The 13,478-nt window shown below is 37.7% G+C and overlaps 3 long non-coding RNA genes across 3 annotated transcripts in view; 1 reads left to right on the plus strand and 2 right to left on the minus strand.

Annotated features, from left to right (window-relative positions):
• Positions 1 to 13,478, plus strand: part of LOC116661947 — a 368,086-nt gene that overhangs the window by 184,119 nt on the left and 170,489 nt on the right. The window lies entirely within an intron of this gene.
• Positions 1 to 13,478, minus strand: part of LOC116661950 — a 246,904-nt gene that overhangs the window by 184,116 nt on the left and 49,310 nt on the right. The window lies entirely within an intron of this gene.
• The window catches only part of LOC116661949, a 17,249-nt gene continuing 4,270 nt past the window's right edge, over positions 500 to 13,478 (minus strand). Inside the window, exons 2-3 of the long non-coding RNA XR_004317909.1 lie at positions 11,320 to 11,322; positions 500 to 519 (exon numbers count right to left, since the gene is read on the minus strand). This is a non-coding gene — a long non-coding RNA (uncharacterized LOC116661949). The remainder of the gene's footprint in view (positions 520 to 11,319; positions 11,323 to 13,478) is intronic.

A 13,478-nucleotide genomic window follows, 5' to 3' on the forward strand; every position in this document is an offset into this window, starting at 1 on the left:
GTGGTAGGAATGGTGCAGGTTCTATGGAAAATAGTATGGAGGCTTCTCAAAAAAACTAAAAATGGAACTACCATATGATCCAGCAGTTCCACTCCTCAATTCATTTCTGAAGAAAATGAAGACACTAATTCAAAAACATACATGCACCCCACTGTACATAGCAGTATTATTTACAATTGCAAAGCTATAGAAGCAACCTATATGTCTATCAACAGATGAATGGATAAAGAAGATATGTATATGTATGCAATGGAATATTATTCAGCCATAGAAATGATGAAATTCTGCCATTTTCAACAACTTGGGTGGATGTACAGAATATTACACTTATTTTAAAAAGTTAAAGACAAATGCTGTATGATATCTATCACTTGTATATGGAATCTAAAAAATAAAATAAATGAATATATAACATAACAAACAGGCTCACAGACATAGAGAACAAAGTAATGGCTACCAGTGGGGAAAGGGAAGGGGGGAGGGATAAATTTGGGGTGTGGGATTAAGAGATACAAACTACTATATATAAAGTAGATAAGCAACAAGGATATATTATACAGCAAAATGAATGATAACCATTGTTTTATAATAACTTTAAATGGAGTGTAATCTATAAAAATACAGAATCACTATGTTGTATACCTGAAACTAATATAATGTTATAAATCAATACTTCAATAAAAAGGAAGTGGTATATTAAAAATTAAGACCTAAAACAGTTTTTAAGATATGATCTAAATTTATAGATGGGGAAACTGAAATTGAGACTGTTACTGCATTTAAGTCATTATAAGGATTTTTGTTGAGGAGGGAGGTGCAAAGATGGCAGAACAGAGAAATACACAGCTTGCCCTGTCCCACAAATATACCAAGAATTACGTCTAAAAACCCATTGAATGACAAAGAACACCTAATGAATACTGGCAGACTGTCTTTCACTTTGAAACACAGAAGGATTCTCACAAAATCTGGTAACAGAAAGAAAGAAAAAGAAAATCAGTGAGGGACTGGTCCTGTGGGGAGGGAGCAGCAAAGGAAGAAAGGTACCCTCATGCTAGGACACCCTGTCTCCTTGAGAAAGGTCAGTAGAAACAGAAGCAGAGCATCCAAGGCTCAGAGGAGAAAGTGGCAGTTGCTTGGCAGACAGAACTAAGAGAAAGTGGCATGAAGGGTCCCTGCAATCCTTAGCCCTAGATGTGAACTGGCAGGAATGAGCTGGGACTAGCTGCTGGAGATAGGTGACAAGCCTGGGGAGAGGGCTGAGGCCCACTACACAGAGGCAGCCTCAGGGGACTGGAAGATGGTGTGAGCTCTGGCTTGGGTGTGTGCAGAAAAGGACAGCCTGGGAACCCCATAAAAAAGTATCACTAATAGTGTGTATAGTGGGGAGATGTGCAACAAAGCTGCACCATAGCCACTGTCTCCGCTTTGTTCCACTCTTGGTGTGTTCTCATGAGAAGAGGGGCGTGGCTTGGTCATGGCCATCACTGCTACATGGAGGTGGGGTTTAAAGCTAAATCCATACCCAGGGGACCCTGCAACTTCACAGACAGGACTGAGATTTGTTTACAACCACAGGCAGAGAGGGTGGATTTCTCCACTGGTGCCTTTGTGAATCTGTGCCTCTGGGATGAACAGGCAGTGAGCAAAATTCTGGCACATGGCAGGGGCAAGTACAGGTATTTACAATAGGCCAGCATACTCTATGCAGAGGCAGGGATGGGGTCTGTGCTGACCCTGTGGCATATCACAGATTCAGGTATGTGACTGCATGCTTGCTACAGCAGGTCCTAGTGCCTGACATTGGCAGATCTGTGCTGGTGATTCCTTGGACACAGAACCTGGGGGATGTCAGAGTGTGTGGCTAACATTCCCACAGCTAAGGTGGGGACAAAGGCAGTGGCAACAGAGTACTTTGTAAGCCAAAATAACAAGTGAAAGACAACACCACAAAGGGCACATCCCAGTGGACATCTTCTGTGGAGGTATACTCAGCTACTCTTTTTTGCAGATGAAGTGCTCCAATTCTGTCTACCACACACCACAGCTCAGAAACGGGTCTAGAAGTCTCTGTTCCAGCAACAGGGAGCAGAACCAGGCCCTGTCAAGGCTGTGACAACCACAGAACTAAAAAAGGAGACCCTGCTCAACAACAACAATCAGGGTAGGCTCTGATCACCACAACACCAACCATACCCCCAATCAAAGGGATAACTAACCACACACAGAGGAAAGACATAGAAACCATCCATACAAAAAACAGCCCTCACAACTAAATGATTAGATGTACACAGTCTACACAGGAATGCTCCCAAATTAAACCAGAAGAAAAAAGCCCATGAAGACCACAGTAGATAACTTGTATCTTTAAATCCATACAGCCAGAGAAATATAAGTAACATGCAGCAGAGGAACCACTCCCAATTAAAAGAAAAAGAGAAATCCCCCGAAAGAACAAACAATGAGATAGAACTAGACAGTCTACTAGATCATGACTTCAAAAAGGGGGTGATAAAAGCACTGAAGGATAAGAGAGACTGTGAATAGAGACAGAATAGTAAAAAAAAAAAAAGGAAGTAGAAACTATAAAAAGGAGACAATGAAAAACAGGAAACTCAATGATGAGGTAAGAGCTTAGATAAAGGCAGTCAAAAGCAGACTAGATAATGCAGAGGAAAGAATAAGTGACTTAGAAGACAGGATAGCAGAAGTCACTCAATCAGAATAGCAGGCAGAAAAGCAAATAAAAACCAGTGAAAGCAACATAAGGGACCTATGAGAAGATATAGAGCATAACAAGCTATACATAATAGGGGTCCTAGAAAAAAAATAGGGGTCCCAGAAAGAGAAGAAAGAGAAAGGGGATTGAAAAGGTATTTGAAGAAATCATGACTGAAAACTTTCCAAACCTAAAGAAGGAACTGATATCCAAGTACAGGAAGCACAGAGGGTCCCAAACAAAAAGAACCCAAACAGTCCTTCACCAAGACATAATTAAGATGGCCAAAGTTAAAGACAAAAAAAAAAAAAAAAAAAAAAAAAAAAAGAGTCTAAAGGCAGCAAAAGAAAAACAAAGAGTTAGTTACAAGGGAACCCCCATAAGGCTTTCAGCTAATTTCTCGACACAAACACTGCTGGCCAGAAGGGAGTGGCAAGATATATTCAAAGTCCTGAATGAGAAAAAGCTGCAACCTAGGATACTCTATCTGGAAAGCCTATCCTTTAGACTAGAAGGAGAGATAAAGAATTTCACAGATAAGCAAAACTAAAAGAATTCAGTAATACTAAATCTACCCTAAAGGAAACATTGAAAGGTCTACTCTAAACAGAAAAGAAACAGGAAGCTATAGAAATGAGAAAACCATAATTGGAAATTAGATAACTACAATGAGTTGCAAGAGAATAAGCATACAGATGTAAAACAAAAACAAAAACAAAAAAACAAAAAAAGCATATCAAAATCATAAAAAGGTGGGAGAGAGGAGCAAGAAAATGTAGATTTTTTCTCTTTTCTTTTTTTTCCCCTTCGTTCCTTTTAGGATGTGTCTGAGTCTACATAACTACAAGTCTAAAGCAAACAGATATAGTAAGAAATTAGCATACTTGAAAAAAGGGTAACCACAAATCAAAAGTATACAACAGACTCACACTAAAAAAGAAACCAAGCTAATATCAACTAAAATTATCAAAACACAAAAAGAAAAACAAGTAGGAAAAGAGAGGAACAAAGAAGAAGTACCAAATCAACTGAAAGACAAAAGTTCAAAATGGCAATGAACACGCATCTATCAATAATTACTATAAATGTCAAAAGGCTAAATGCTCCAATCAAAAGACATAGAGTGGCAAATTGGATAATAAAACTAAAGCCTACAATATGCTGCCTATAAGAGATCCACTTTAGTGAAGGAGACACACAGATTGAAAGTATAGGAAGGAAAAAGATATTTCATGCAAATGGAAATGACAAGAATGTGGGAGTAGCAATACTCATATCAAACAGAATAGACTTTAAAACAAAGGCCATAAAGAAAGATAAAGAAGGACAATATATAATGATTAAAGGAGAAATACAAGATGAGGATATTACACTCATTAACATATATGCACCCAATATAGGAGCACCCAAATGCATAAAACAAATACTAATAGACATAAAAGGAGAAATTGATGGGAATACAATCATAGTAGGAGACTTTAGTACTCCATTAACATCACTGGATAGGTCTTCCAGGCAGAAAATCAATAAGGCAATGGAGATACAAAATGACACAATAAAGCAGTTGGATTTGGTTGATATTTTTAGGATATTACATCCCCCTAAAAGAGATTATACAGTCTTTTCAAGTGCTCATGTAACATTCTCTAGGATAGGCCACATAGTTGGGCATAAAAGAAGCCATAACAAATTTAAGAGGGTAGAAATTATTCCAAGCATCTTCTCTGACCACAATGGCATGAAACTAGAAATCAACCACAGAAAAACAAATGAGAAAAACAATAGCATGGAGACTAAACAACATACTAGTAAAAAACCAATAGAACAAAAAAAAAAATCAAAGAAGAAATTAACAACTACCGTGAGACAAATGACAAGGAAAACACAACCATACAAAACCTATAGGATTCAGCAAAAGCAGTCCTAAGAGGAAAGTTCATAGTGATTCAGGCCTTCCTCAAAAAAGAACAATCTCAAATAAACAGTCTAACCTACCACTGAAAAGAATTAGAAAAAGAAGAACAAACAAAACATAAAATCTACAGAAGGAAAAAAAATAATAAAGATCAGCAAGGAAATAAATTTAAAAATCAATCAAAGGAAGAGCTGGTTTTTGGAAAGAGTAAACCAAACAGACAAACCTATGACCAGGCTCACCAAGAAGAAAAGAGAGAGGACACAAAACACAATATAAGAAATGAAAATGAAGAAATTACAACTAATAGAACAGAAACACAAAAAATCATAAGGGAAAACTACACACAACTATATGGCAATAAGTTGGATAATTTAGAAGAAATGGACAAGTTTCTAGAAACATACAGTCCACCAAGACTGAATCAAGAAGAAATTGACCACTTGAACAAACCAATCACTAGAAGTGAAATAGATTCAGTAATAAAAAACCTCCCTGCTAACAAAAGTCCAGGACCAGATGGCTTCACTGTGGAATTCTATCAAACATACAAAGAAGAGCTCATACCAACCCTTCTCAAACTCTTCCAAAAGATTAAAGAGGAGGGAGCACTCCCAAACTCATTCTATGAAGCCACCATTCAACCTGATACCAAAACAATACAAAGACACTACCAAAAAAGAAAACTATAGGCCAATATAATTGATGAACATAGATGCAAAATTCCTCAAAAAATATTACCAAACCAAATCTAAAAACATATAAAAAAGATCATACATCATGACCAAGTTGGATACATCCCAGGGACACAGGGATGGTTTAACATATGCAAATTAATCAATGTGATACACTACATCAAGAGAAAGGACAAAAATCATACGATCATCTCAGTAGATGCAGAAAAAGCATTTGATAAAACTCAACACCTATTCATCATAAAACCTCTAACAAAAGTGCGTATAGAGGGGACTTATCTCAGCATAATAAAAGCTATTTATGACAAACCTACAGCCAGCATAATACTCAAAAGTGAAAAGTTGAAAGCCTTCCCACTAAATTATGTAACAAGACAAGGATGGCCAATCTCACCATGTCTACTGAATATAGTATTGGAAGTCCTAGCCATAGCAATTAGAGAAGAAAAAGAAATAAAAGGGACCCAAATTGGAAGAGGAGGTAAAATTGAGACTACATGCATATGACATGATACTATATATAGAAAACCCTAAAGGCTCCACACAAAAACTACTATAGTTGATAAAAGAATTCAGCATGGTATCAGGATACAAGATTAAAATACTGAAGTCAGTGGCATTTCTTTACAATAACAATGAAATATCAGAAAAGGAAAGAAAATAAACAAACCCTTTTAAAATTACATCCAAGAGCATGGGATATCTTTCCATTTTTTAAAGTCTTCTTTAATTTCCTTCATCAATGGTTTAAAGTTTTCTGTGTATAATCCTTTCACCTCCTTAGTTAGGTTTATTCCTAGGTATTTTATTACTTTGGGTGCTATTTTAAAGGGGATTGTTTCTTTACTTTCTTTTTCTGTTGATTCATATAGATAGATAGATTGCAATGTATAAACCTAATGGTAACTATAAACCAACAGTCTATAATACAGAGAGATACAGAAAAAAGAAAAAGAAATAAAAATATAACATTACAGAAAATCATTAAATCACATGAAAAGAGAGCAAAAAAAAGGGGGGGGGGACAAAAAGACTACAAAAAACCCCAAAACAACAAAATGACAATAAGTACATGCCTATCAATAATTACTGTTAAAAAATGGACTAAATGCTCCAATAAGAATACATAGAGTGGCTGAATGGATACAAAAAAATAAGCAGCTCATACGGCTTAATAAGAAACAACCAAACAACTCAATCTAAAAATGGGCAAAAGACCTAAACAAGCAATTCTCCAAGGAATACTTACAAATGATCAATAGACACATGAAAAAATGCTCCATATCACTAATTATCAGAGAAATGCAAATCAAAACTACAATGAGGTATCACCTCACACCAGTCAGAATGGACATCATTCAAAAATCCACAAATGACAAATGCTGGAGAGGCTGTGGAGAAAGAGGAACCCTCCTACACTGCTGGTGGGAATGCAGTTTGGTGCAGCCACTGTGGAAAACAGTATGGAGATTCCTCAAAAGACTAGGAATAGACTTACCATATGACCCAGGAATCCCACTCCTGGGCATATATCCAAAAGGAACCCTACTTCAGGAAGACACCTGCACCCCAATGTTCATAGCAGCACTATTTACAATAGCCAAAACATGGAAACAGCCTAAATGTCCATCAACAGGTGACTGGATAAAGAAGAAGTGGTATATTTATACAATGGAATACTACTCAGCCATAAAAACCGACAACATAACGTCATTTGCAGCAACATGGATGCTCCTGGAGAATGTCATTGTAAGTGAAGTAAGCCAGAAAGAGAAAGAAAAATACTATATGAGATCACTCATACATGGAATCTAAAAACAAACAAACAAACAAAAAAGCATAAATACAGAACAGAAACAAACTCACAGACATTGAAAACAAACTTGTGGTTGCCAAGGGGGTGGAGGGTGGGAAGGGATAGACTGGGATTTCAAAATTGTAGAATAGACAAACAAGATTATACTGTATAGCACAGGGAAATATACACAAGATCTTATGGTAGCTCACAGAAAAAAAAAATTTGACAATGAATATATATATGTTCATGTATAACTGAAAAATTGTGCTCTACACTGGAATTTGACACAAAATTGTAAAATGATTATAAATCTATAAAAAATTAAAATTAATTAATTAATTAATTAATTAATAAAATTACATCCAAGAAAATAAAATACTTAGGAATAAATCTGACTGAGGAAGTGAAAGACTTACATGCAGAGAACTACAAAGCATTGACTAAGGGAATTATAGATGACTTGAAATGGAAAGATATCTCATGTTCATGGATTGGAAGAATTAATATTATTAAAATGACCACACTACCTAAAGCAACCTACAGATTAAATGCAATCTCTTTCAAATTACCCAGGCCACTTTTAGCAGAATTAGAACAAATAATCCTAAAATTTATATGAAATCATATAAGAGGCAGAATTGCTAAATTATTATGGAATAAAAACAATGAAGCTGGAAGAATAACCCTCCCAGATTTCAGATAATACTACAGAGCTACCATAATCAAAACTGGTATTGGTATTGGTACAAAAACAGACATATGGATCAATGGAACAGAATAGAGAGCCCAGAAATAAACCCACAAACTTTGGGTCAATTAATTTGACAAAGGAGGCAAGAACATTCAATGGAGTAGACAATCTCTTCAGCAAATGGTGTTGGGATAACTGGACAGCTGCATGTCAGTTAAAGAAGTTAGAATTCTCCCTCACACCATACACAAAAATAAACTCAAAATGGCTTAAAGAGTTAAACATAATACAAGACACTGTAAACCTCTTAGTAGAAAACATAGGCAAACTATTTTCTGACATAAATCTTAGCAATGTTCTCCTAGGGAAGTCTACCCAGGCAATAGAAATAGAAGCAAAAATAAACAAATGGGACCTAATTTGACTTATAAGCTTTTGCACAGCAAAGGAAACCATAAGAAAAATAAAAAGACAACCTAAAGAATAAGACAGAATATTTGCAAAAGATGAGGCTGGCAAGGGCTTAATTTCCAGAATATATAAACAGCTCATACAACTTAATAGCAAAAAAACAAAGAACCCAATCCAAAAATGGAAAGAAGGCCTACAGAAGCAATTCTCCAATGAAGTTATACAAATGGCCAATAGGCACATCAAAAAATGCTCACTCTCACTAATTATCAGAGAAATGCAAGTCAAAACTACAATGAAGTATCACCTCACACCAGTCACAATGGCAATCATTCAAAAGTCCACAAATGACAAATGCTGGAGAGGCTGTGGATTAAAGGGAACTCTCATACACTGCTGGCTGGAATGTAGTTTGGTGCAGCCATTATGGAAAACAGTGTGGAGATTCCTCAAAAAACTAAAAATAGGCTTGCCATATGATCCAGCAATCCCACTCCTAGGCCTATATCCAGAGAGAACTTTAATTCAAAAATATACATGCACCCCATTGTTCATAGCAGCACTGTTTTCAGTAGCTAAGACATGGAAACAGCCTAAATGTCCATTGACAGATCACTGGATATGGAAGTTGTGTTATATTTATACAATGGAACACTACTCAGCCATAAAATAGAATAAAATAATGCCATTTACAGCAATATGGGTGGACCTGAAGATTGTCATTCTAAGTGGGCTGAAAAGAGAAAGAAAAATGCCATATGACATCATTTATATGAGGAATCTAAAAAATAATAACAATAACAATAAGGACACAAATGAACCAATTATTATTTTGATTTCCTGAGTATGTGTAAGCACATTTGTCCTTTATGATTGGATTACTGCATTCTGTTGATTCTTATTTTGTACTTGCCTTTTTCATTTGATATCTATGTAAGTTTAAAAGGCTAAAGATATAATCTGTTCTTAGAAACAATAATTAGTACATATATGTAAACTAAAAAAGTGCAGTATACTGTATATGTATTTACATGCAATATGTGTATTTGCAGTTGAACTGTAATAATTTTGTATAATAAAAATGAAAAAGGAAAGAAAATCATTCACACAATGAAATTGTATTTTCATTGTGAAGTGTCTGGTCAAGTATTTTATCCATTTTGACACGGGATGTGGCTGTTATCTTATATTATTGTTTTAGAAGTTCTTTAATATTCTGTATACAAATACTTTGTCAGATATATTGTTAAAGTATTCCAGAAAGTAGACATCAAGATAGAATTATAAAGGAAAGAGATTTGTTGGGAAAATGCTCTTGACCAATAAATGGGAAGGTGCAGGAGTACTCAGGTAGAGCCTCAGTTTGTGCTCCAGCAACATTGGACCCATTCCCATCCCTGATAGAAGGGTATTGGCCACTGAGCAGAGAGGTAGCCCTGGCTCACACATTGCTCTGGATCTAGCCCCTCCATTTCCAGCCCCAACTTCTACCACAGTGATAGTTGCCATTACATCATGGGGAAAGATGTGATTCATGCTCACTTCAGAGCCAACTCTCTTATTAAAGCCACTGGGCATAAGCAGGTTATATGGGATGCTCCCACAGAAGGACACACCTTCAAGACCAGGATAGGTAAGTGTTTTATCTAATTTTACAGAGAAAGAAAAAGTTAAGCAAAATGAGAAAAAAAATGAAAAGACCGAGGAATTTGTTTCAAATGAAAAAAAAGAGAAAAATAATTTACCAGATAAAGAGGTCAAAGCATTAGCAATAAGAATGCTAAATAAACTATGAAAAATGATAGATGAACAAAGGGATAAGTTTAATAAGGAACTACAAAATATAAAAAAGAATGAGTAAGAACTGATGAATACAATAACTGAAGTGAAAAATACATGAGAAGCAATTAAAAGCAGACAAGGTGATACAGAAGACAGCATAAATGATCTGGAAAACAGAAGAAAGGAAATCACCCAATCAGAAGAGCAAAAATAAAGACAAATTTTAACAATGAGAACAGTTTAAGCTACGTCTAGGACAACACCAAACATATGGACATTCATATTATAGAGGTCTCAGAAGATAGAAGAGAGAGAAAGGACTGAAATCCCAAGAAAGATGAAGCCAAATGGACCCACACCAAGACATCATAATTAAAATGGCAACATTTAATGATAAAGAGAATTCTAAGGGCAGTAAGATAAAAACAAAGAGTCATGTTGAAAGGAACCCCCATAAGACTATCAGTTGATTTTTCTGCAAAACTTTGCAGGGCATAAGGGAATGGCATGAACTATCTAAATGATCAAAATAGGAAATCCTACCAACTAGGATACTCTACCCAGCAAGATTATCATTCAGAACTGAAGGAGAGAAAATGAACTTCTTAGATAAGCAAAAACTAATAGAGTTCATCAATACTAAAATGACCCTTAAAGAAATGTGAAAGAGTCTTCTCTAAGTGAAAAAAAGGCTAAAAGAAGGAAGAATTTTTAAAAATTAAACAAAAGAAGGAAGCATTTATAGGAAAGGAAAAAACACTAGTAAAGAAAAATATATAGTAAAGACAGTGGATCAACAACTTAAATAAGCTATTACAAAGACAAAAAATTATAAAATCAACTAAAACTACAATAAACAGTGGAGGCATAAGCATGAAGTTATTAAAAAATGACGTCAAAACCACAAAATGTGAGGTAGGGCAGTTTAAAAATGTAGATATTTTAGTATGTGTTTGAGCTTAAATGATTACCAGTTTAAAACAAGTAGGTATAGTTATAGGTCAATATATATAAACCCATGGTAACCACAAGTTAAAAACCTATAATAGATACACAAAAACTAAACAGAAGGGAAAACAAGCATACCACTAAAGAAAATCATCAAACCAAAAGGGAAGAAATGAAAAGAAGGAAAAACAGAGAAGAACTACAAAAATAACAGAAAAAAAGTTACAAAATGGAAACAAGTACGTATCTATCAATAATCACTTTAAATGTCAAGGTAACAAATGTTCCAATCAAAAGAGATAGGGTGGCAAATTGGATTTTAAAAAATCAAGATCCATTTACATGGTGGTTACAAGTGACTTACTTCAGAGCTTAAGACACACACAGACTGAAAGTGGGGAACGGAAAGATATTCAATGCAAATGTAAATGACAAGAAAACTAGTGTAGCAATACTTATATCAGAAAAAATAGACTTTAAAACAAAGCCTATAATAAAAGACAAAGATGGGAGTTATACAATGATAAAGGGACTAATACAAAAAATATATATAACATGTTAATATATATGCACCTAAGATAGGAATACCTAATAACATAAAGCAAATATTAACAGACATATAGGGAGAAATTGACAATAATGCAATAATAGTAGGGAACCGTAAGACCCCACTCACATCAATGGACAGATCATCCAGGCAGAATATCAATAAAGAAACTGTAATCCTCAATGACCCATTTGACCAGTTGGACTTAATAGATACCTATAAAGACATTCCATCCAAAAATAGCATAATACAAATTCTTTTCAAGTGCACATGAAGTATTCTCCATGATAGGACACATGCTAGGCCACAAAATAAGTCTCAACAACTTAAAGAGGATGGAAAATATATCAAGCATGTTTTCCAAACACAATAGTATTAAACTAGAAATAAATAACAGGAAGAGAGAGACGGAGAAGATGGCAGAGTAGAAGGAAGCTCGCAGGTAACCCTCTCCCACAAATACACCAAGACCCATATCTACAGACCCACTCAGCCAACCAGAGCACCTGCGGAACTCCGACAGAACATCGCCCTCTTCAAAAGATAAAGACGCCAAAAATCTGGTAGGAGAAAAGGAAAAAGGAAAGAACAAAAGGCAAAGCAGCGCGGGACGGGTCCCGCGGGGAGGGAGTGGCAAAGGAGGAGTGGCGCTCGCTCGCTGGGTCTCCCCTCTCCAACTGAGAGGCCAGCGGGACGGAGGGGGAGCCTCCGAGGCTCGGATCTGTACAGAGCAGCCCTTGACTAACAGAACTAAGTTAAATGGGCACAGAGCGTCCCCCCGACACCCAGCCTGAGACGCGGGCCGGCAGCCGCGGGCAGGGCCAGGCTGCCCAAGCCGGGCGCAGGACGGGGGCGGCTGCACGGAGGCAGCCCCGGGGGAACGCAAGGGGCTGCGCGCCGTGGCTGTGGGTGCACAGGGCAGAAAAACCTGGGCCCTTCATAACAAGCAAGGTTGATGTGCTCTCGGGGGAAGGGTGCACACCCCCATCTCTGAAAACCCGCGGAAAGTTTTCAGGGGAAGAGAGGCGGGGCTCAGGCACAGCCGCCATATCCTCCGCGCTGAGCACCCAGGCGGGGGCGGGGCGAAACCTGCATCCGCAGGGAAGGGCTTAGCAGCCTCAAAGGCCAGACTGAGACTGGCCTGCAGCCCGGGGCAGATAGGATCCTTCCATCCTGGTCCCTCAGAGAACTTGCTCCACAAAGACAAACAAGGAGCTGGGTTTTGGCTCGGAGCAGGGACAGGGCTGTCCCTCCGTCTTTCCCAAGCCCACCTGCGGAGCGCCGACCAGGGCGGAGCGCTCAGCCGCACAGAGAGCGGAGCTACCGGCAGCGCAGGTAGAGGGAGAGCTGACCCCGCCCCCCGCCTTTCGGGCAGGAACACAGCCCCTGACCGAGGTGCTGGGAGGGGGCACGACCCGCCCTCCTACCTGGCCAGTCTGCAACATCTGACTGCAGCATCCGGAGGGGCAGCGAACCGCCCGCCCACAGCAGAGAGCTGCACCACACCCAGTGTTAGGAGGAGGCGCGATCTGCTTGCCGACAGGTACGGGGAGCAGCACAGAAGAAGGCGCCAACGGAGGGCCTCTGAAAACAGCAAGCTGAGCTTCCAAAACAGGACGAAGACAGAAAGATTTCACGTTAAAAGCACACAGACTCCAGGAGATCACCGACAACCCCCCCCCCCCTTTTTTTTTTAAATCTGTTTTTACCTGTTCTATTTTCTATTACTCTCTTAATCTTTACTTCTTAATTCATTTCTATTTCTCTTGGGTTTTGATGTCCTGCTATTGATTAGACACAGGTTTCAAACACATCTATTCATCTCCCCCCCCCTTTTTTGTAAAGGTTTCAAAAGGACGTCTCAACCCGATTAATACTCTGCTTCAACTCACTCTTCTATCATTCATTATACAGTTTTCAAACCCTCTTTCTCCCTTCTCTTAAAATTCTTTCTCTCTCTCTCTTATTTTTT

This window comes from Camelus ferus, chromosome X (genome assembly GCF_009834535.1).
Source record: "Camelus ferus isolate YT-003-E chromosome X, BCGSAC_Cfer_1.0, whole genome shotgun sequence".
In the NCBI taxonomy this organism is placed as follows: Eukaryota; Metazoa; Chordata; class Mammalia; order Artiodactyla; family Camelidae; genus Camelus; species Camelus ferus.